Raw genomic sequence first — 25,584 nt, forward strand, 5'->3', positions numbered from 1 at the left:
AATTGACATCTCACATGATAGTTTTCAGTAATATCAATGATTAGTGCCAAAGCAAATATATATTTTGGTGAGATTTGAGCATAGCATTCTGTAAAAACAACTTATCTGCGATCTTTCCTGACCATTTGACCTAATGTAGCTTCTGGACCACTGCTATTACGTCATCGCTTAATTACCTACGTAAGATTATGATTCACAGACATGCACACTCCTGCTCAGAAACATATATAATAACATTCTGTTTTGGTAGAAATTGAAATTATTTTTACATTAAATTGTTTCTTTTATAAATTGATCAATAATTGCTTAAAATTCCCTATAGAAAGGACTTGTATTGCCATTACACAGAGGTAGGAATATTCACATAAAACTGAGGATTTGGGATGATTATTGTTACATATTATATCACCAAATACATAGCCTGTTGAAAACTGACAACTATGCACATATTTGGATAATTGAATAAATTTTGAAGTATGTTACCAAAACTTAATGATTTACCAAATCGTAAAATTGATAACTTATAAAGTTATGACTATCATTTTTTATATTTGTATTTGAATAATACTATGTGTTTAAAATAATCTCTACAATACTTGAGCTTGAAAGAAAAAAATAAAATCTACTTCTCCCTTTATTTTATTTATTTTTTAAAGCTTTTTTATCTTAAGATTCATTTATTTATTTATACATGCACTGGGTACAGTCAGAAGCGCGGGAGGGTGAGAGGATTCACCAGAGCCAGAGCGGGGAGCAGAGCAGGCAGAAGGACCAAGGTACACTGCTGACGGGAGCAGCGGGCGGCAGGAGAGGTCTGCGCGCCTCTCCCTTTATTTTAAAGACAAGATTGCAAAGTTTTCAACAAAAGGGACTGGAAAAATTAAATTAGATAAAGTAATAACATGAACTTTATTTAAAGCATAATTTTAATCTTTCTCATCAAAATGTTCTACACTGTACTTTGAAGGCATTCAATTTATATATGGGAGTAAACAGCTTTTTCCAAGAAAATTACTCTGGTTTTATTTGAAAACAATGCTTGTCCTACAAAGTTCCCCTTCCTTTTCTACTAAGGGAAATTCCATCAAAGTAAGGTCTTTGTGGCTTTAGAATGAAAATGCTTTAGCCTTTTAGTCAGCCAGTGTGATCACAATTTCCAATTCATGAAGCCACTTAGTCATTTGGACTTAAAACAGAACATTTTCTAAATACAAATACTGCATAAAAGTACAATTGAAAGACGGAAACTAAAATGTGTCCAATTATCCACATCTCTCTCCAATATGATAAAAACTAATGAAAGCTCCACTTACACACCTTTGAGAATCCTACTGATGTCTGTTGATCCTTCAACTCATCAAATTGTCAATACTATGTAAATCATGATCTTATCAGTAAATGTTTTAGGCCACCACTGTCCAAAGGACTTTTAGAGTGAAGGTTGTACTTTTCCAGCATTTTTCAAACCCTCGTCTTAGATAGGCTGACTTAGTGAGACTTAGAAGTCTCGCTTCTGGAAGTGAGACTGTGGACTTTCCGCAGAAGCTATCCCTGAGATGATCTAGACATTGGAATCAGCACACAACATCTTACTATCCCTAATTTTATGTCTAAACAGTTAAAAAGATAATTCTCAGAAGAGTAATAAAAAATAGGAAGAAATATACATTCTAGAATTAAAATGTATTATACCTGAAATGTAAAATTCACTGAAAGTACTTAAGATCAGACAAATAATAGCAAATGGTAGGGCCAATGATACTCACAAAGACCATGAAGGATGTCAGTGATCTTTAGGAAAGAGAAAAAGAAAAAAATAAATGAAAATTGAGAGCTCAGGAAACAGTGAGACACTATAAAAGGAAGTTCAAAAAAGAGAAAATGGGCAAAAATTGTTGGAGTAATGACTGAAATTTTTCCAGATTTGATGAAATGGGTAAACTTGCCAACCAAATCTCAAAAAAAAAAAAGAAAGAAAGAAAGAAAAAGAAAAGAGAACTTCTCTTAGACCTATGATAGGGAAATGATTAAAAATAATGAAAAAAATCCTGAAATCAATAAGAGGGAAAAATGATATCTCATATTTAGGAAAACCACAATATACACTACCCCTGATTTCTCATCAAGGACAAAGCCGAGCGAAAGACAGTAGAACAGAAGCAAATAAATAGTATCTAGAAAAAATAACCTTCAAAAGTAAGGCAAAATTTCATTTCCAGAGCCAATTGATAAACCTTTCACCAATGGATTTGTATGTAAGAAACACTAAAACAAGTTCTTTTAGCATTAACAATTTTGATGTAAGGTGGAAACAAGGAATAAAAGGGCACTAAAATGTCCTCTTTTTTAAATATACACTTTTCTCTCCATTTATTTGAGTGCTATATAAAGTGTTGAGGCAAAGTTTATAACTACATCACAGTGGTTATAGGATGGGTTCTCCTGTCCTTACTGGTATTTTCTGACCAAGCAGCTTACAAGTGGGGGGAGAGGTGAAAAGAGAAAAAAAGTTGACTATAATCACAATGTCTTCTGCAGACCAGTCAAAAACCAGAGACACTCCGGGGCATATCTGTGGGCCTGTTTATCTTGGACTGAGCTCTAGATTCACAGGAATTTCAAAGATTTCATTTAGAGAGGAAGAAAGTTTCTGCCACTAAAGGTTTAAAGTAAACCAGGAGGCAGATAAATTTGCACTTGTATTACATTCTACAAGCCACACTTGTTCAGCGTTCACAGTTGCTTAGGTTTGTCTTGGTGAGTTCCTTCAATCTACCCACTCTGTGAAATATCCGCACTTTGAATTTAAACTTGCGAGAGACTGTCACCTTTGACAGCTGTCACAATGCTAAGCTCTTCATGGAGACTGAAGCTGATTGTTTAGCTGGACTGGAGGTTGGATTGTCTTAGTGTTCGGGGTAGTAGAAAAGCTAGTCTGAGAATGAAGTACACATTGGAGCAAAATGAATGCCCTGTTACGAGGTTCCCTAAAAGGATGACCAAGTGCAACTGAGCAAGGAGGAGCTCCAGCAGGGATTGGGAAGGAGGAGAGAGGTGGGCAGCGAGTGAGGAAGTTGGGGGCTCCCTGGGGGGGGGTCCTGTGGCAGCAGTAGACTCTCCTTTAACAGCAACTGCCGATGTACATTGCAAAATGAAGCGGAAATATGAATGTTTCTCTGCCGCATACTTAACAATGATACAGATCATTACAAAAAACTGGCTAGATATTTGCTATTTTAAAGAGTAATATGTTTTCTTATCTACTAATAATTTATTTTCATATCAGCCTTAGATTACCTTGTCAATACATAGACTTTTTTATGAGGGATACCTTTTATGATGTCATTTTAGTCAAATGACTTTATTTGAGAACTATGTCATTATCTTCACTGAAGATAATGAAGGTTCAGAATTTTGAAAAATTACCATGTAAGGCAGCACTGTTTTATAAAAAACATAAACTCACTACTATTGCTCCTATGTTTCTGCAGAATGAGATTAGCAATGACATTAAAATTCTGGAGAGAGAGGAACAATTTCCGAAAGCAAGCAGATGTGCTTGAATTTGTTATGAATGAAGCGATGTTTACATCACTGAGTGTCAATTTCAGCATGCACTGTCCTGAAGTTTGTAAGCTGGACAGAGACTGAAAAACAAGGTCAAGCTATGCGGTGTGATTGTTAACTGCTGGGAATCAGTAAGAGGAGCAGGTTCATGCTGGCACATCTCGATCAAGAGTGGAGTGGAAACACAGGAGCTGTGTCAAAGGTACAGGATTTTGTAAGCGAAGCACAGACAGCAGCTTGTTCACTAGGTCTAGAGAGCTGCCTTTTGAAACATCTGTTTGTTGTAGAATGGAGGGGTTTAACAGTAGAATTTTTCTTACTGAAATGCAGTGTTGTCACTATTTTGGAAATATTATTTACAAATCCCAGCAAAAATTTAAAATTGAGAGGACCCTGTGAAATGCCTCCAGGTTAGAAGGGTCTCTTCTAAATTCATTCTAAACTATTCAGCTCAAGCTTTTTAGGGTACCATAATGTGACTGACATTGGATATGGTGTTAAAATTGCTTGTTCTCAAAAAGCCTACTTTGCAAAGGGAAGAAATTCAGGTCAACTAATATCTCAATGTTCTTGCAGATGACACAATTGGCGCATATATGATCCTGTGGGAGGAAAACAGAGGAGCTATCTACCATGTTTAACCAGTAGGACAGCTTTGAGGTCACCCTATGTAATACATTGCTATGTAAATTGTTTTAATAAAGATAAGTGTATTTGAGCATAAAATAAAGAATTGCTATGTCAAAAACATTCAGAAGATACTGGGGATCAGAGATCCTCATAAAACACATTACAACATGTTTGAAGAGAATGTGGGGTGGTGTGATGACCTGCTTCAAGGCCCCTGGGACTCACAGGTCTGATTCCTTGACTTCAGACCCAGGACCTGAGCCATTCTAGCAGGAGGGTTGATCAGCATTGAGCAGACATTCCCAGTTACCAAATCAAAGGTGCCTAACAAAGGCAGACTATGGTAGTATAGATTAATTAATTTAATTTAATCCAGCATTGTATGTATGACTTGATTGTATGATTGTGATTCATTGGTGAAATTAAATGACTTGTCACTCAGATGATCGTTTGAAGTAGATGGCTGGAAATATTGTCTTGAACAATTTGGAAAAATCTTCTGAGAAGCTTTTGTTATAAAATTTTCACCCAGGAATAGGATATTCCAGGAGATTAGGAGGGGATAGAACATTAATATCAAGTGCATCTGAGACAGAGATACACAGGAAGGGTGTGACAGAGGAGGTGATGGCACTGGCCCCTTTATCAATCAGGGCATGTACTGCGCTGTTCTATTATGCCTTTTTATATCCTTAACTACCTATATCCTTGTCTTTTCTTTTCAAGTAGATTGTGTTCCTGGACATCTAGGTTTCCTTCTGAGTTGTCTGACTTTCCCAAACACAAGAAGGCAATGGAGGGATCTGATCAGGCCAAGACCTCCATGCGTGACTGGAACATAATCCCTTCACAGTTTGACTAATGCTTTCACAGAGCAGGTAAACCGAGCACTCATGTTTGGTACACAGTTTATAACCATTCATATGGCCAACAGTACTTGGTCAACACTGCTGATCAAATTCATATGCAAAGCACATAAAAACCACCATAAATAAATCCTGAAGCATGCATTTACAATGATCGAAGAAAAGAAACAAGACAACAAAAACCTAAATTTTATCTGTTATAGATAATAGATGCAAATACTTCCTCTTAATAGATGCAAATACCTACTTACAATATGATATAAAACGATAGATTTATGCTTGCAAAATTATATGCACTGGCTTAAATTCTAACTGTAGTCAATTCAATGCTTTCTCTTTAACTAATCATCTCACCTCAAGTCACTTACTTAACCAAATTCCCAGTCACTCCACCTGAAATCTGGAGATGATGCTTGCACTATGGACCACCCTCCCACAAGGTGAGAGTCAGTAAATCTTGACTATTATGATGTTTTCAGTGAGTTGTACTTGTAAAGATATTTCACCATAGGCTTGTGAGGATGAAACCATAAGTTAACTTTCAGAGCTTACCAAAGAGATGTGAACAAGCCAGGTATACATATAAGAAACTAATTTGGAATCATCAGAAAATACGGGATGTGTGTCTTTGTGTTTCTGTATGAAGTTCTACTGGAATCAAAGAGAAAATGTAGCATGTGCAGGTAACCATGAAATATAATGACAAGAGAGTAGAAATCTAATCTTGAAATGTGCAGCATATTTCAGACTTCTCAGCTATTGTGATTCATAAAAAGACAAGGGTCATCTTGATTGAGGAGGGGTCACCCAGATTGAGGAGACACCAAGGTAATCTCAGAAACTTAGCATCAGAAGGCACTCAAACACCCCCCAGTGTTTCAATCAGGATGACACTAATGAGTAGTGTCAGAGAATCTGGGTGTCAGCTACAAGGAGGTGCCCAGGAGCAGTGAGGATTTCTGGTCTCTGCTTAAGAGATTGAATTGTTAACGGAAGGGATAAGGACAATCTGGTGATTTGGTGTCTGAGCAACGCCTTAGTATTTAACTGTGTTTCTTGTCCTAGACAATATTAAGATATTTTACTAACAGATTATGATGAAACACCTACATTTTTATTATGTTCAAGTTTACTTTCCTGTGTTAGGTGTTTTTCACACCTATTTTCTTGAGAGATTTGAATCCCATTACATGAAGAAAAACTAATGAACACATAGTCATTTTTGACATTTTTTATAAATGTACCAGAATTTCAATATAAAACATTTTTATGATCTAGATTATGCTTGAAATATGCCCAGAACTAGATGTGCACTAAATGTTTGTCACATATAAGAAATCTAAGTATTGCTAATGACACAAAATATAAAATTTAGGCTTTATATCAGCAAATTTTCAGTTAGTGGTATTCATTTTCATATGTCTAGTCCTACAATATAGTTATTCATGAGATTCTTATCCCAATCCATTCACCAGTTCATTTTTTTTTTTTTGAGGAAAGTGTTATATTTGGAAATATATGACAACAGGGCTACTTTGTTTTTCCATCATTCCTTTTTTGCTTTTTTAATTTCCTAGTTATCTCTCTAGCATCTGTAGGGTTGCACGTCATTTTTGATGAAAATGGACAGTCTTGAGTATATCATTTAGATTTCCCTTCTCTTTTCCTTTAGCAAAAATTTAAATAAGGAAATAAAAATCTCAGCTTATCTTACAATTCATTCATTTACACATCATTGGTTTTGACCGGAATTCTTCTGTTTTCCATAATAGGTACCACACTTCTAATGAAATTCAATTTATAGATGTATTTAAAAACCTTACAGACTATTTCACCAGGTAGAAATTCAGGGACTTTTAGTTTAGTTCCTTCAATTTAGACATGAAAAAAAATGAGGTCGATAGAATTTATGTAACTTCCCCAAAATTTAGAACTAGAAGTATGGCCCATACAGTCTGAATTAATCTATCAACTAGCGTCGTAGGTAAATACAGATAACCTACCAAATTATTCTAGTTTCTTATTTCAATCTCCATGTTTTCTTTTTCACTTTTGCTGAATATTCATGGTGTCTCTTTATCCTTTTAGTTGATAACTTACATTTGTCAATGACTTAAAGGAGAACACTAAAACAGCTAATGAGAATGAACAAAAGTCATTCTAGTGTTAGAGAGGTGGTGAATGGACAGCTTGGCAGATTCATGGGGAAACCCATCCCCCCATACCCTACACCTATTACAATTTTTTCTTCTTGCTTTTGCAACATAACACCTCAATTATGTTTTGCTACAACATTCTTCTTAAAGTAACATAAAGTGACTAACATTTTCCTTTGGCAATGTTTCCAAGCCATACATTTATATTTTCCACTGCTGGAAAGGCGACCAACACATGCCTTAAGCAATGCGGCCACGTCCAGACCATCTTCCTGCCTCGCCACCGTAGATTTTGTTTTTCATCTTGTCATGAACATTCCCTTATTTTGCAATCTTGTTTGGAAAATGTTTCATACCCCAAGGCTATGAGCAGAAAGTATAAAGGCAAATTTGTTATAAAATGCCATTTTTGTGAGCTAAATCCCTTCTGTTTCCAAATCAGCAATTTGGGAACATAAGGGCCATTGAGGTTCAGTTCACAAAAGTCAGTCTCTTCAAAGGCTGTATTGTGCTCTGCTTTTATGAATTACTTGTCTAGTAAAATCACCTTCTTCAAACTCATAAGCCAGATTTGTGTTTCCCAATTAAGTGTCATCCTACTGAATTCTCCCAAACAAAAAAATAAAATATAGTTTTTCTTGCCTGTTCAGATAGTAATTATTAACTTGAAGTTAAACAACAGCCAATATTTCTTATTGGATAAAATAAAACAAAAACCAGTTGGAAAATATCCCTTAAAATGACAACGTGATAAGGGAAAACGTGATAAGGGAAAATATCCCTTAAAATGACAACCCCTGGTAACACAAGGGGTTAAGTCTCAGCACTATCAAGCTATATGCAGCCACTGCAGCATGAGTTCAATCCCTGGCCAGGGAGGTGACCCACATGGCACAGCAGACCTCTCCTGTCTTGCCCGCTGCTCCCCTCAGCAGTGTATTTCAGTCAGTCTGCCTCTTCTGCTCCCCCCCGTGTCTCTGGTGAATCCTCTCACCACTCCCCCATTGCACCTCTGATTTATACCCCAGTTCTTGTATGCATAAATTGATAAAAATAAATCTTAAACAAATAAATTGACAACATGAAATCTGTACTTTCTTGAAGAGGATATTGATATTTTAGGAAGGCAATTATACATTTACCATATGATAATGGCAAGAATCCACTTTATCTTATTGTGAAATATAAAACATTCTATTTAATATGAGATGAATATTTTTTTCTAAAATAGATGGTTCACTAGCTGTTATACAAGAAAACTAATACTCCAACAACTTATTTCAATAATACTGTTTAGCTAGTAAGCCAGTAAGGCTTTTCTTGACGGAAAGGCTCAAATTTAATAAACTTTGTGTTTTCTCAACTAGAGAGAGTACACCAAGAGGCTTAAGTTAATTTTTAAATAAAAATTAATACAGGAAAGTATACTTTTTATTTAAAAATAGTGAAGCAATAAGAGAATCATGAATTTGAGAGGAAAAAATGACATAGGAATGAAAATAGTGCTTGCATTGACTATGAAGTAATTTTTCCTTTACTGAACTTGTCACAGCCACACCTCCATGAAGAGGAGGCAACTTTTTCCATGCCCCGTGGGCCAACCCTGTTTGGCACTTGTCCACAGGGGATTCATAATTGGGGTAAGTTTTTGGGAAATTATTATTAGGAATATCATTTATTCTCCTCTCTATTTGCACACTAATTCTATTAAAGATGTTTCATATGAAGAGTCTGCAGCCTTTGCCTGCATGTGGCAGATGGCTAGATCCCTTTTAGAGCATACAGCCTTTAACAGTTTGGGGTCTCTGGGTGCCCTTCAGTTACACACTAACAAACTGAGTACAGCATTTCATTTGAACTATTAATTCAAGGAAAAGCACCGGAAATAAATATTTGTTTATTGTCATTTTACTTTGTTTTGCACACATGTTTTCTCTTTCCTGAAGAGTCTGATTTCTGCTATAACTGGGACAGGCATCAGGTGCCTGGGTAGGAAGGTGGTGCTTCCTCAGAGAGTCAGGCAGGGACTCTGAAATAGACATGTGGTCCAATGTGATGGCATATGCCAAACCTTACTGCTGTTGTGTCAACACGTATGGTGCAAATCATGGATAAATTACTAAATCAATATGATTTAAGAAGCATGGCCAATACAGTCCAATAGGCCAAAGTCTGAACCTCTACTCACTTTTTACAAATTGTGTAGCTGATAGTATGAAATTTATTTATTCAGATCTTACTAAAATAAGGATAGTTCTACATGGAAAGGTCTTTGCAAGGACAGAAAAGAATATACGTAATGTTGACTAGTATAATAGCAACAATATTTATTTTCCTTCTATTTTGTGGAAAGAATTTTATGGAGTATTCCTATTTATTGCTACCATGACTTAATACTTGATTTATTATATATTTATTTTATTCTGTTTTTAATATTCACACAAGAGTTAATTACTTCCAAAGTGACCAAATTAACATCTGGAGAATTATGGAGTTGCTGAGAAAATAAATTCCTTGCACCTTTTACAAACTGATTCAGTTGGGTACATTTTATTCAGTTTCTATTTCCCCTTTAGTAATCATTCTTCTAATGATTAAGAAACATCCTAACACAAAACATCATACTACAAAAGTAGACATGGCTGCATGTGGAAGACATTAAAAAACAAACACTGCTACTTAATGTATATTTAAGATTAGCACCTGGTAATATTTTTATCAGGTCTTCCATTTGTACATTTGTTGCAAGTAAGTTAATAAAAAGACACACTTTTATTGTTCATTTGTGTGTTGAAATACAGACCTTCCTTTTCTTTCTTTTTTACAATCTGGGATGCAATAAATGTTTTGGAAGTTTAAGCATACTAAATCCATTTAGCCTTTGCAACATCTCAATGTCTATGTTTTCCAGTTTTATATTGATTCAGAAGCCTCTATTAATGTTTGTGAAATCTGAGAAAACAAAACAGTAAACCATTTCATTTTTTATTCTCTGTAAATGTCATTACTCATAAACGTCAAGAATAACTTGCTTTGAGTGGTATGCAATTTAACATGTCACATATCATTGACATCACAGAATAATAGCATAAGTCGCATTTGGAGATACCTAAGCAAACCTTTCTTATACACAAAACTCTCAGAGCAGAGATAAAGTTATTTACTTTTTTGGCACAAGAGTGGTTATGAAATGTGATGTAAAGCATTTTTAATAAAGGATACACTGGATTCAAAATGTCACATCCTTTTGTTTCCAGCTTCTCTACTGAACATGGACATTGTGAAATTAAGTTCTGCCTAGGACACATACTTTCCTTGTGACGTAAATGTTTGTTTAACTATATTCATTGTGAAGTGATTCTAAAGCCTGTAGCGGACACATCTTCAGATGGAAAGCTTAAAAAAACATTTTTTTAAATTTAGAGATAAAGAAAATATTTCATTTCTAAGTAACCCAAATAGGAACAGAGCAGCAAATATATATGTACAAAACTAATAAAACTATATGGTCCCTTTTGTTGTGGGCCTGTCTCCTTCAAATTTCATGGGGTGAAACTGGAACTCCCAATGTCTACAGTTTGGGAGCAAATACATCCTACATCGCTTACATCTCAAGGTTTAGCTTTGGGGTTGGTAGAGGAATAAGGAGGGTAAAAACAATTTATCTGAGATCCTTCCCGACCATTTGACCTAATGTAGCTATCACCGGAGAAAGGGCCTTCAAAGAGATGGATAAGGTAGAAAGATGAGATTGGATCCAATGAGAAGAACAAGAGCCACCAGGGAGGCAAATGCAGAGCAGAGAGAGCATGTGAGGACAGAGAGGTGGCTGTGTGGAAGCCAGAGATAGAGGGTTCGCAGAAACCAGCCCTGTCAACTCTTTCCAGTCTGCGGTGCTGACACAGTAGCCTCAGCAAACCATTCACTATTCAACTTTCCTCAATATTTAAATATTTTGGCTGAGAGTAACACTTTCACTCATTAAAAAAAAAATTGTGAATTAAAATTACTGATGTATAACTTCAATTAAGAATTTTTGATGGAATTAAGTCTATGTCAACTTAATGTCATAGGGTTAGCAAATTTTATTGAATGCCAAATATTGTTCAGGTAGCATAATGTATTGTAGAAATACCAGTATTAACTAAACACAGTCCCTGTGCTCCAGACACACGCAGTCTCCTGGAGGAAACTGACAAACTTCCACTCTCTGTGTCCAGTGCCACCAGCTGGAAACTAGAGTTGGAGCCTTAGTTTAAAATCTAAGTTTTATTCATGGATAATGTTGAGAAATGACTGTGGAGGGGGGAGAAACTTTCTTCACATTTTCAGGAAAAGTGACAAAAGGACATGAAAAACAATCCTACAGTTGCTCTCAGAAATAAATGAATCAGAGATATGAAAATCACACATCCTGTGTCCACATACTGCCCGCCCTGGAGGGCTAGCACCGGGCTTCTCCCTCGGATGCATGCTGGGCATCAGACTTGAGCCCTACCCGGAGAGCACGGTCAGAAACAAAGATGTGTAGGTTTCTGAGCCTCAAAAGACAGCCTCGGGAAACGCACAGGGAGACTGTTGTTCTCTTCAGTTTCTGGCACTCCAGCTGTTATGAAGGTCTTTCTATTTAAGTCGTCATCTTAGTCTAGGATTCATTTTTGTTTGCAAAAACCCCATAGAGTTTTTTTTTTTTTAAAGTACCCTTCATTTGGTGTGATGATATAGGTCAGATATTACACGTGGGAAGTATTCCTTTTGGATCTCACAGGAATTAGGAGAGGTTACCTGCGCCTTTCAAAAGAAGCACTTTTGAAGGCTAAAAAGGAATAAATTGCTAGGATGAAAGAGGAAGTCATGCCCAAGTCCCTACTTTGGGTTGTGAGCAAATATGAATCACGGATTTAGGGAATACTGCTCCAACAAAGGGCTAGGTGTGAAGAATAACTCAGCTTGAGGTTTGCATTTCAGATGTCTGAAATCAGATTCAAGAACGCTAGCATCCTGGTGGCTCTGCAGCACTTAGAAGAGTCAGTGGACTGTAGTTTGGGATTCAGGAATCTCTGTGGAGGAGCTGTAATGCTTTTCTGTACACATGACAGGGGAGAATTAAGTGCTTGACTAAGTAATGGTGTGAAGGGGGAGAGAAAAAGGAATCAGCTTACAGGACAATCCTGGGTAATGACAAAAATGAGCAATCAACAGTGGCCAAGTGGTAGAAAGAAGTTCAGAGGAGGGAATGAAAGTAACCGATCATAGAAATGAGGAGCTCAAGAAGGAGGGACTCACCTCTTGCAGAAGCTGAAGTCAGCTAACAAGAGAAAAGGACCGATGAGAACAGGAATGAAAATGTCATTGTGCTGGACAAGGCAAAACGTGCTGGCTTCTGGGGTCAGAAAGGTTTAAATTTGGTTTGATAGTCTCAAGCACTGTGTACAGCAATGTTATTGCAACGTATTTTTCAAACCTGAATTTCTCGATCTATAAAATGGGGATAATACTCTTAACTTCTTTTTGTGGCAAGAGCCAATGAATAAATACAGAGAACTTGAGTAGTATTAGCTCATGGGTTGTGGATCGTTTTCCCTGAAGCTGTTATCAAACATCTCATAATAACACACATGAGACTCAATAAGAAATTGGGTTCAACTCTAAGCTGTGATTTAACCTTCAGGCTCCAGTGTCCATGAGGAAGTGGAGCTGGCACCTGGCGCTGCTTAAATCCCACGACTCATTTTCATCTCCCCTTTTCTCTTCATGAAATGTGGACACAGACATTTTCACTTCAGGAGGAAGAGAGACAACTACTTCTCAATATCGAAATTTAATCTTCATGGGTATCTAGAAAATAACTTTTTCTTCCTTTTCTCCATCCCCTTTATTTTTTCTCCTTTTCCATTTGTCTTCCTTTCTCTTACCTGCCCTTCCTACCTCTTTCCACCTTCTCTGTCTGTCTCTCTCTTTTTTTGTTTCCTTCTTTTCTCTCTCTCTCTCTCTCTCTCTCTCTCTCTCTCTGCAATTTCATTGACTCTTTTCTTTTTAATAATGCTACAAATGACTCCAGTGACATATTAAGTGTCCAAGATGACTTAGGAAAACTAATTTTCCTTTTTACTGGTCTCCATTCCTTGCTCTCTGTTTTCCTCTAACTCCCCCCTCCACACACACACCAGTCTCACTGCAACACTCTGCCTTCTCCTTTTAATTTCTTCTCCCTCTCTTTCTTCCTTCCCCCATCATTACTTGAAGAACTAGAAATCAACCACAGTATTTTAAAGCTCACCTTTGACAGGAGGATGACACGAGGCGTATGTTATTGCTACACTTCCTTTGAGATGAGAACACAGTGGCCCAGAGGTAGATTAACCTATCCCAGCCCACACATTAATTAAAAAAAAAAAATCTTTGCTTAATGGATAAGTTGTATAAACTAAGCTTTTACATGCTGGTTCATGTTTGGATTCCCTTATTTGAGGAAAAGTTTAGAATTTAACTCATAATAGGCTGGTGTTATTCAGGCAAATGCTTCCTGTGCATTGTGAGAGAGCTGACAATGGCACGGGCTATTTCTACTCAGTCATGTCACTGCCATTGTCCTGACTCTGCCAAATAAAACAGAAGGACACAATAGGTTTGTGTCTATGTTGCTGACTGTTTTGGCCAACAACACTGTACAAAAAAAAACAAAAAAAGATGAACCGATGGTACAAGAAGAATCAACATCGGGGTGTGTGTGTGTGTGTGTGTTTATGTGTGTTTTACCTGTCACAGCTGTCTTTTCTGACAGTGTAAGCTCATAAAAAGGCCTAAAGTCTTCTCTTATCAGCCAAGGATACTTCTGATTTTAAAGATGGAAAAACAAGGGCAGAGCAAGATGCTCAGGAAGCAATGCAGTAATAAGCATCCGTAAAAGAATGGACATGATCACTTTTTGAATTTACATACAAATTTTCAACTCTAATAGTTAAAAGAAAATCAGAATGCTAATTAATGATTGTCACCAATGACTTCATGTATTCCTGCCTACTTCATACCGAAGTATTCATGTAAAAGTTCAAGCTGCAGTCATTAAGGAAAAGGGTCATATCCCTCTGGAATGCCCTCAAAATGTACCAAATTATTTTCTAAAATAGCCCAAAGCAGCTGAAGTCCTTTCAGATTGCTTCAGGCATTCTTAAATTCCTAACTGACAAGTGTTACGGAATTTAGCTGTAATCATTTTTCTCAGTCAAGAAAAAGTTAATCATTGCAAAAAATAGAAACTAGCTTCTCATATTTGCACAATTTAAAATGGAGAACAAAGGGTACAATGCCCTCCAGACGATATTTGTCTTTGACCAAAACTGTTAAGCAGTGCTGATGAGAGAAAAGTAACAAAACATTTCCCCAGAGTCTAGCAGGCTCACCTGCTATAACAGCATTGCCTGGGAAAAGAACTGCACAGGGGACAGTATTTGGGGGGGGGGGGGGATTATTATACCTTTGTATGGATTTCTGAAAACCATTAATTCACTAAGAATCAAACAAAGATAATTTAATGTGGTTGATTGAACATGAGTTATTTGAAAAAACTAAAAATCATGAACATGGAGAAAATCCCATGTTTTCTATATTCTCTGACAGCCCAGAACCTGAGTGTGGTACACTGGTGTGTTAGGGACACAACAGCCAGTAGCAATAAAAGGCATTTCCTTTGTCCTATTCACTTAGGAAGAAAAGGATGTAAAAGCTCTCACATGTTTTCAGTCCAAGAATATTCCTGAGAGATAAACATTCACATTCAGCATAAAATACCAATATCATCTTGAGAGCTCACTCTCCAGTTATCCCATTGTTTTCAAACTTTTCTTAATTTTCTATCCATTATTTTGATGCAGAAATTGCCATCTTTTAAGTTGTTCTCATTGTTTGTAAAGTTTACTATGGTTATTGCTGAATGATTCTGGTACTTTTTCCAAATAGCAGGTCATCAAAATCCAGAGCTGCTATGACCATTCTCCCTTAGTTTCTAATTCTACCATTTAACTATTGCCAATTTCCTCAACAGTCAGAATCAGGCATCTAAACTCCATCTCTTATGCCACCTTTCTTAGACGTTTTCATACTTGCAAAACATAGGGGTTATCATAGAAATTCAAATTTATAGTTTATGTATCTATAATATATATTTATAATATACTTTTTATAATGTATAATTTATGACATATGTATATATACTTTATATAGTTATAAAAACTCAAAATTAATTTCAAAACCAATACAGAAAACTGAGTTCTGGATAGTAGCTCCTATTGTGACTATCCCCTCATTGGTAATTAACTGAACAGGGCATTGTTTTCTGACTTCTAAATGCTTTCCAGTTTTGACCACTCTCCTCATTCCCTACTGTTTTGACCTGAGAGAGCATCATCTCTTGCCTGGATTATGACAAACCATCTCTCAACTAGACTCCCTGCATCTTCCCTCATCGCCTTACCATATAAATATTTAATTACATGAAGTCTAATTATTGTGAAAATTGAAATGAACTAACTTGAAGCACAGAGATTCTTGACTGTTTGAACTGACCCACCACCAGTCTGAAAATCATTTAAGACTATAAGCATGTGGCAGCTTTGCTGTTCTCTCCTCAAAGACACTCATCAACAAATGATGCATACATTTTTGAGGATGCATACATTTTGGGAAAGGAATTTGGGAAAGATTACAACTTAACTTACAGCATCATTTTATGTACATTCATTGCAGGTTTTATTGTCTGCTAGCTCATGACCAAACCCAGTGAAACCACCTCAACTGCTATATAAAACATTTCTCCCATTCTGTCCACCTCTGTCTAATTATGCTTCATCTCTTTAGTAAATAGTACAACATTCTATCTTGTAATATATACTAAATAAGAATCAAAATGCATACATTTAAATCGTCTATTTCTATTGTCAGCTTCCTCTTCAAAATAGCTTGTACAAGTTTCCAGCTAGCAACATTAATAGGGTTTGTTTTTTCCCCTATAGGTCCTTTCAAATTTGTAAGACTTTCCAATATGTTAGCAAAAGAAACAAACAAACAAACTGGTATTATTTGCACTTAAGTTACTATTAAAAAGACTGAGCATATTTCAGTTTTATTTATTATTCCTCTCCATTTACTAGGTCTCATGCCCTTGTCTTTTTATAGTTTTATTAGCTTATAAGAAAAATCTATGCATATAAAATTGCTGTCACATAAAAATTATGTAAGTATTTACCAATTTATGAGCTGATTTAAAAATATTCATTCATCAGGTGATTTAAAATTTCACATTTGACGCATTCCTTTATTTGAAGATTTAAGTATTCGTTCATAAAACTTACTTTTTTAAAATAAAGAGATATGACTATTTTGTTGATTTTTGTCCAATGGAACTAATTTTAATTCATTAGAGAATTCAGGATTTCTCAAACTACATCAAAATTCCAACTTCACCTTAGATTTATATGGAATGCACGGGTCTTTTTCTATTGTTTCTCAAGTCAACATTAGATTGTTTAATTCTGGAGGTAAGTTACTCTTTATCTTTAGTTTTCAAAATTCATTTCATAGTTTCCCACTTTGATCCTGTTTTTTAACACTACCCACTTCTTTTTATTTTTGTGGTAATGGCCGTTATGTCACCACCAAGGATGCACAGTCCTCCAACTACGTGTCTAGATCTTTGTTTTGTATCTGATCATATTATCAAATTGTGCTTTCTAATCACCTCCCCGTTTGTTGTCTTAACAAGCATTAAGTCTACGGTTCTATGAAAAGCAGCACGCAAATGTTTATGAAGAGACAAGTTTGTGAAAGAACAGTAGCCATGCCCCTGTGTTGATAAAAATTTGATCTGGAATGTCCAGAGAGCAAATAACCAAAGAAGAATGCTGAATATTCCCAGAACAATAGGCCCAGGCATTTGGGGTTTATATGCCAAATATTTTTTCAGGGGATCAGCCAGTGATCTACTCCAACAACACCACCTTCAGTCAGAGCACACTCAGGCATTCAGAGAATGTAGCAATTCATGTATCATTAAAAAAAAAAAGTCCTCTTTTTGAATGAAAAGAAAAAAGGGGAAAGAGAGGTGCAAAGAAGATACCAGATTTCAGAATGTCAACCGTTTAGCGAAGCAAGTTTAATCTTGGAAAGGGAAATTTCATTTTATTGTATTGTGGGCAGAACCAAACTGGGAAAGAATAATGTGAATTCTTTTCTCTTCTTGTGAGATTTGTTTAATCTCATTTCACATCATAATCTTTTATATATTACCTTTTCAACATGATTTCTTTATATCTTGTTCCATTTATTCCCTAAAATTCAACACATGTTTGTTCTTTTCTATTTCAATGCCCTTCTGTGTTCCTTGTTAAAATAAATCCTAAAAATGTCTAAAATGATATCCATTCTTCCTCAGCCTTAAAGGCTTTTTCAAACATTGACAGAAAAGAGAGAGAATGTAGCCGTTCCATAAAATAGCTGAGAGAAAGTGAAATTAACATGAATAACCCTTATTTGAGCAACAGGAAGCTTAGTAGCTGCCAAAGGTCACAGTCTACTTTAACTCATCTTCCATAAACTTCACACAAAAAGAACAGAAATAAATTGGATTGAGTCACTTGACTCAGCACTATCTTCTGACTTTATGTTTGTTGTAATTTTCCACAACTCTACTATCTGCTGACCAGTGTTCCCTTACGGTTGTCATTTGTGGGGTAAGAAACCTGGGGATAATTGTTAGATTCTGTTCATTTTGGTATAATCCAATATAGTCAGTAGTGGGCATACAGTAGAAAATATTCAATATGCAGCAGATGTATTTATGTTCCACTCCTACATTAAAATACATTATCCTCTGTTATTATCACTTAACAGTCCAATTCCATATTCTGAAAGCTTAATAATTTGTCTGTACAATTTAACAGGAAAATAATATTTTTGCATAGCCAGCACAGTTGACTTGTTCACAACCTCTTTTTTTATTTTTTAAGCTTTACTTATTTATTTATACAAGCATTGAGTACAGTCAGAAGCATGGGAGGGTGAGAGAATTCACCAGAGCCAGAGCAGAGAGCAGAACAGGCAGAAGGACCAAAATACACTGCTGAGGGGAGCAGCAGGCAGCAGGAGAGGTCTGCGCGCCATGTGGGACTCTCACTCAGCAGCCAAGGATTGAACTGGCGCTGTGGAGGCTGCGGGCAGCTTCGCAGCCCAGCATTCAACCGCTGTGCCACCAGGGGAGGCCCACACAACCTCTTAATATATCCACATGGTGATAGAGTTTCATAATATCATTCAGTAGTATATTTTCTATTCATTGAAAATTTAATACACTGTTATTAGAAATAATTGGTTTTTGTTTGAATAAAAATAATATTAAATATTCTTGTTTCAATTTTCATAGACATTTTAGAGGTGAGAACAGAGTACTGAGAACAGAGTACTGAGGATAGAGTATCTCTCTGGTAGAGAGAAGGGTATTTAGATATGACCGAAGGCCCTGAATGGCTGGGTCACTGTGTATGACTTGGTTGTACTCCAATCTGGATGTATTCTGTACTATTTTTTTCTAATTAAGACAAAGGCTTTATTTGTTGCTTTTTTTTTTTTTAGGGTTGAAGATAGGACATAAATATAGAGTGCCTAGAAAAATAGACAGAAAAACTGTATGATTACTTCAAATAACACAGAAAAAGAATTTTGATAAAATTTAACATTCATTTCTAAGTTAAATCAGGTATATAAGGAAACTTCTTTATCGTGGTGTATATATATATATATATATATATATATATAAATCTTATAGTGTTGCTTACTTTCTAAGACAAGGGAGCTGTTGTAATAAAAAATATGGTTAGCTGCAGCTGCAAGAATTGACATCTAAAAGTAAACCTGAATTCTTGGTTCACATAGATATAGAAGCATAATTTAAAATCCAACTAACTGAAAATACGCATTTCTTTTCATTATGTTTGTTAAATACATTACATCGTAAGAGTAACGATGAAGGAGAGAGACATTCTTCCAGCTATGTGGTCTGTTATTCTAAAGAATCTCATTTTTTTATAGTCTTACTTTCTTTTTTATATCCTAAAAAAAGATAAAATATGTCTTATAATGCTAAGTATTAAGTTCCAGATAAGACTTATAAATTCCCCATGTTCCTACTTAACTAGATAAAAGCATTTTTAAATTATTCATTTTTTCCTATTTCTATCTTCCTTTATTTTAAGGCATTTTTCTCTGTATTGCTTCTTTACAGCATAAGTCTTAATCGAAAGTTACTTATTAAGTGCCCTCATGTGGATTGTTAGTAAAAAGATATACCAAAACCCACGTTATAGGAATTTTAAAGAAAGATGAATTTGTCTTCTGAGCACTTAGGATTCCAGTGAAGGAGGAGGAAAGAATGTGCTATGATGGAAGCGGAAATGCAATAGAGAGAAAAATAATTGAAAAGATACATCAACAAAATGCTTAAAGAAAAGGGCAGATTAGGTGAATGGCTGAAGTGGAGGTCTGAGCTATTCACCCAAAGTCTCATTATAAGATAATTGTCAGACAGACTCACCGAATATTGGCATCTTGGAAAAGGAATATATATCACTACCCTGAAAAGTTACAGGATAATTCAAGTGAAAGACCGATTTTAACAACAAGGGACTCTGATGTGAAAGGCAGGTGACATTATGAAATATACGGCTGGTGCAGCTGACCGTGGTTTAAGAAGTGTTCTAGGAACAGGAAAACAATGTACTGAGTTAGGGTTCCCAGGAATTAGTGCTGGACCTCGGCTCAGTCACTTGAGGTGGCTGTAACAAAATACCATAAATTGGGTGATTCAAACCACAGACAATGGTGAAGTGTAATCTGTTTATCCCTGCTTGCCTCGTTCCACTAAATGCAGGCCCGGATTGCCAACTTGCTTAAGCCAGTGTACTGACGCAGGGTGTAAATCCTTCCAACTTCTTTATCCTACCAGTTTATTACATCTGCTCCCTTTCACTTCAATATTTTTCTTAAATCAGTTTACGTCTTTTCAGGACCTTTTCCACTACCCTGACTGAGATATCATCACACCGCATTGTCTACCAAACCTGTTTTCTCACTCTCTACTCCTGTAAAACACAAATTGATTTTAACACAGCAGACACATAAACCTCTTGAAAATGAAAATACCCTTATGGCAGTTTTCCACTTAAAAGCTTCTTAGTTAGTGGGTTTCCATGGCCGGAAGGCAAGATTCAGACTCTGGCTCGGGACGCTGGGTGCGCACTGTGGGTTCCTCTGGACGGACATTGGTCCTGTCGCTGCTATTCCAGTGCACTCAGAATTCACATGCACCTCTTTACTTTTTGCAAAGGCTTCAAGCATTTTCTCATCTCACATCTTTTACTTATGTTCTTCTGCCTGCCTGGAAGATCAAAACTATCCTTCATCTGCCAAAATATACATTGATCTGCGGGTCTCAGCCTATAGGTAGTAAGTCAAAGATTACATGGATGCCCCAGTCCCAATTAAGTCTTTCTAGGATTCTTTTCATCTAGCTGTATTCTTCTTTCATAGAATTTATCATAACTGCTTGATCTTCGTTTGCTTACTGTCTACTTGTTTACTTTTCTCAAAATGATTATAAGCTTCATGAAGAAGGCAGACATTTCTTCTTTTTCATTCACTTGCAACTTAGAAAAAAAATTGATATCCAGTATGCAGAAGGTAATAGGTATGTTTTACTGAGCAAATTAATTTGTTAAAATAAAAAAAAGAGTAGTGAAGATTATCCCACCTTGCATCAATGTATATAGTGATAATAAAACCATAAACATGCCTTAATTTCTTTGCTATCAGTGTTGTGTTCTAGTCCTAATATGTAGGCGGTAACCACCTCAGTATTTTGACCTCTTCTAAATCTAAATGCTTCTACTAAAGTCATTAAAAGAGACATTTGGGAGGTCTATGTATATGTGGATGTGTAGGCAAAGGAGCATGACAAAGAAGTTTAGCATTGGAAATAGAAAAGAGCTGATCACACTAATTACCTGAAAGAACACTTGTGTACAATTAATAATTACATTTCTCTTTGTAATTCAGAACACTCTATAAATCTCCTGTCCAGACCTATGAAGTCCTCGCCTCTCTGTGCCTGTAGCCCAGCTGTGTAACTGAACATGGAGTGGTAATAGGTTCACTTGCTCTCTGATTGCAAGGCCTTCTCCACGGGCCCAATTCTGCGACAACTGACACATGCATATTTCCACCAGAAGCCAGTGGCAGTTTTGCATGATTAAAGATGGCAGAATCAGGGCCATACACACATTTCCATGCAAATGTGCTTGAGAAAATAGCATACAATACTTATGTAAACATATTTTGAATAAATAAACACATTCAGCTAAATTTTCGAACATCTGTTCAAGCTCATGGCAGCACCCCAAATTTACATACCTAACTATAAACAGGGTTTAATTTCACCCACCATATTATTAGATCATAGTAGCCTCTTAACTCTCGAATCCATAATTTTCATGGTACAGATGATGTGAATTATCACTTACGAAATCCAACTCCACTCCTTTATTACTTTAGGCTTCCTCTCTAGTTTTTCTGTTAAAGAGAAGGGCGCAGCAGAGTCTATGACTGGGGGGAAATTTTTATGTATATTCCAACTCAATTCATGTGTTATCAACAAAGAATTGAGACTTGAATTATTTGCATAACTGTGCTTCCAGTCATATATAAATGCAGAAATTCTAACCACAAGATGCATATTATACCCACTTAATGGCATAAACCTGCCATTGCTTGTAGTTTATGTACCCTAGAGTTCAAACAGCAGTCTAATGGCAGTTTTTTTCTTTGTTTTGTTTTCTGTTTTTATTTAGCATGCCCTCCTATGGTCTCCATCAGTTTCTGTCAAAAAATCTGTCTGGATTGCTAACATCTGATCTAAGTAAAAATATCACATCTTGCGCTGAAAATAAAGTTTCAGAACAAGAACCCTACCTTTCCTCCAAAGTAATGACCCTGAGCCTCCACTATAAAGAAATTTTGGAGTAGACAAGACAAAGATTCACTTGTTTCCTTGGATAAGACCTGCTTTAAAAAATATATTACTTGTGTAAAAAGGCTAGTTAAAAAGGCTAGTTAAAAAATGAATGTGTGGGAGTAGAATATGTCACCCCAAAATATGCCACTTTGGCATGAAGAGTATTCTCAGCTGAAGGTAATTTAGAAACAGCAAAATGTAGGCAATGCTTTCTCTACTTTCTCTCTCTTTTTGTTTCAAAGCAGACGTACATTCTCCTTTTAGTGGAAACTGAATCTTAGAAACCTATTTTTCAGCAAACCTTACCCCATTAGTTTCCTCCCATATACTTATTTTCTCACAGTTTGTTACTCATGGAAAACTAAAACTGCTTTTTTTTTTGTCCTCATTCCTCTACAAATGCTTTGTTCTTTGTTGAAGATGTTATGAAAGGCAGAGTTCTCAACCACTGCTTTGAGTTACTCTGCTACTCCTCATTTTAGGTCTCTCTAGTGTGACGTGCACTGTACACACTAATAAACAAGTATCTTTCTCCAGTTAATCTGTCTTTTGGTTAAAAAGCCCCAACTGAAAACCTAAGATGGCTATAGGTAAAGTTTTGCCTCCTCTACATAAACGGTGTTTCTTGCAAACTCTCTTTCCAGTACATATTCCTGGAACAAACTGCATTTCTTATTTGGGTATCTTGAAAATATGTGTTTCCTAAGAAATCCAATTCTATCCTTAAAAATTAATGAATAGTGTAAATATTACAACCAATTGTGAAAAATAAGTGTTAGTGTTCACTTCAGGTAAGTCTAATTCACTTTTTCACTCATTCAACACATAAAAATTCAGATGTAACAGTCCACCAATCTTTGAGGAAATGTTTACTAAACATTTGAGAAAATGTGTTTTACTAAGTAGATATAGACCAATTTTCACAAAACTTACAATTTAGGAGGGATACAAACAAGAGACAGTTAAGATATGTTGTGGCAGGTCTATAATATGCAAAATGCAAGAGTGTTAGCAAAAAGTTATAAGGTCTTATTGAATAAAAATAGTTGAGTCTCCAGACATCCCCACCGGGGAGCCACATATGGGAACAAGCTATCTGGGTACTTGCAAAACAGCCCCAGCTGCTGGATTAATACTACAGTGTAACTTCAGTTAATGAAGCAAGATCAAAATTTTGCCAGATCTAAATTTTTGGACCAACATGTCTTTGAGATATAATCAAATGATGATTGTTTTACTTAGTTTCTAAGTATTGGAACAATTTGTGACTCATCAATAGACAACTAATCCAACAAATTTTATCTGGCAGTAGGACACTGTTTTAATTAAAAATAAAATGTAAGTCACTGGCTTTGGGATTAATGGGCAACAGAAGCTAGAAGAGCCCCACTGTAAAAGTAGAAAGCCTCAGGGAATTCTTATAAGATGTGAAAAGACAATGGACAAACTATTCCTGGAGCTTGGAGACGTGGGCAGTTAGTTTGGTAAGAGGTGTCTGTTGTCTCATATAAAATAGAAAATATTATCTTATAACTTATTTGATTTGGATAAGATTTTCATGTTAAAGGGCTAAATGGTTTGTTTAAGGCTTATATGAAAGGATGTTTAGAGAAATAAGTGCCAAAAAAAGTACTGCAGTGTTTTAAGCAATTTTGAAGAACTATAAAAAAAAAATCAGAGATTGCTGGAGTCAAATTAAAACTTCATGCTCACTCTCTCCCTAAAATACTTCTCAAATAAGAAATGGCTTCAAGGCAGAGATCAAATCCATAGAACTTCCAATAAAACATGGTCTGTAGATTAAGGTCTTAACCCTGTTGCTTGAAGAAACTTTACTGAGATTTCATAAAGACTTAAAGACAGGCCTAGTTTGGCAACTAAGTATCTTAAGGATATGCTTACTAGACTCATTTTAAAAAGACCAAAAAAGCTTCCAAAATTTTAAGCGTGTTGATCACAGAAACTTAGTTCAGCACAAAGTATAAAAGAGTCTAGATTGCAATAAAATACAACTGTAACTTTTGTCTTATAAGCTAAGTAATATTTTAGTTTATAGAAATCCCATAAAGTTTTTAAGTAATTATACCACTTTGCATGAAAAAGACAGAGACATACAATGTACCAAAAACCAAAACAAAACAGGTTTTCATACCCTCAAGTTTCTAGAAATGGGGTGCAGGCTGAGAAAGTTATTCAGCATTAAACCCAACTCAGAGGCTAGACTTGTGAGCCAGGAGAGTATTCTCTAAGCAGTAGAACTGGACTCAAGAAACTGGCCACATGTGCCCACAGATTTCGACATAATTATGAATCATTAAGGATCATATGTGTTTATTTTTTTATTTTTTTTAAGATGGAAATATCTATTAGAGTGACCCATGCCTGTCTCATCACTGCTCCCTGAATGACTGGGAGCCTCTGAGCAAATAACCGGTCTCCCTGTGGTATAGATCTCAGATCAAGAGAGAAACTGTATTTAAGGCAGTGAATCTACAAAAAACGCACAGAAGGGAGCGAGTACACACCTGAAATGTTATAGGTAGACCTGTGGTAAAATTCTGTTGCACAGCCAATGTTGTATTGAATTTTTGACTTGGGAGAAAGTATATTTATAATGTAATCCGAGCTTAAAGCTTCTAAGTTAAATTTTATTTCTGATGTATTACAATAGCTTGGTGAAGTTGAAGAGTACTTAATGAACTGAAACTGAGGCGAAGCATCTGCACCTAGAACTGATCTAGAGGGCAAGATGCTGAACTTGAATCCAGTGTTGTAATGGAATGAGGCTTTTGTAACTTCCTTGGAGGAATTTGTGACTTTCAGTTTGATGCAAATTTGGGTTAGTTTTCTATTGGGTAGAAAAATATTCACCAGAATAGTTTATCATCATTACTTTGAAATAGATATGCTCGGTGGCTTATGTGAAACAGAGGTTTAAACTTTATTACTGAGGACTGTGTAGGCAAACCTATTTACAGACGGCCATTAAAATATTAATTATAAATAAACCTAGATAGGTATCTTTTTTATCTGTTTTTCCAAAGTTTTGGCATGGTTCTTATCTGTCTCCTCTTTTCCTCAGTCCCATCAGAACAGTGACCTTCTTGGCATTTACCAAAGCTACCGTTGCTAAGCTGAGATGCAGCAATAGAAGACAGATAGGAGATGTGAGCAGCTAGGCATTTAATGACAAATCTGTTTGTGAACTTTCGTTCGGTTGGTGAATAAACAGAAGTCCATAGGAGCTAAAGTCGCTTTTTTGAGTTCAAACAGTTGGATTCCTGGGTCTCTCATGCTTTTATTATGA

The sequence above is a fragment of the Talpa europaea genome (assembly GCF_964194135.1).
Source record: "Talpa europaea genome assembly, chromosome: 13".
Lineage (NCBI taxonomy): Eukaryota > Metazoa > Chordata > Mammalia > Eulipotyphla > Talpidae > Talpa > Talpa europaea.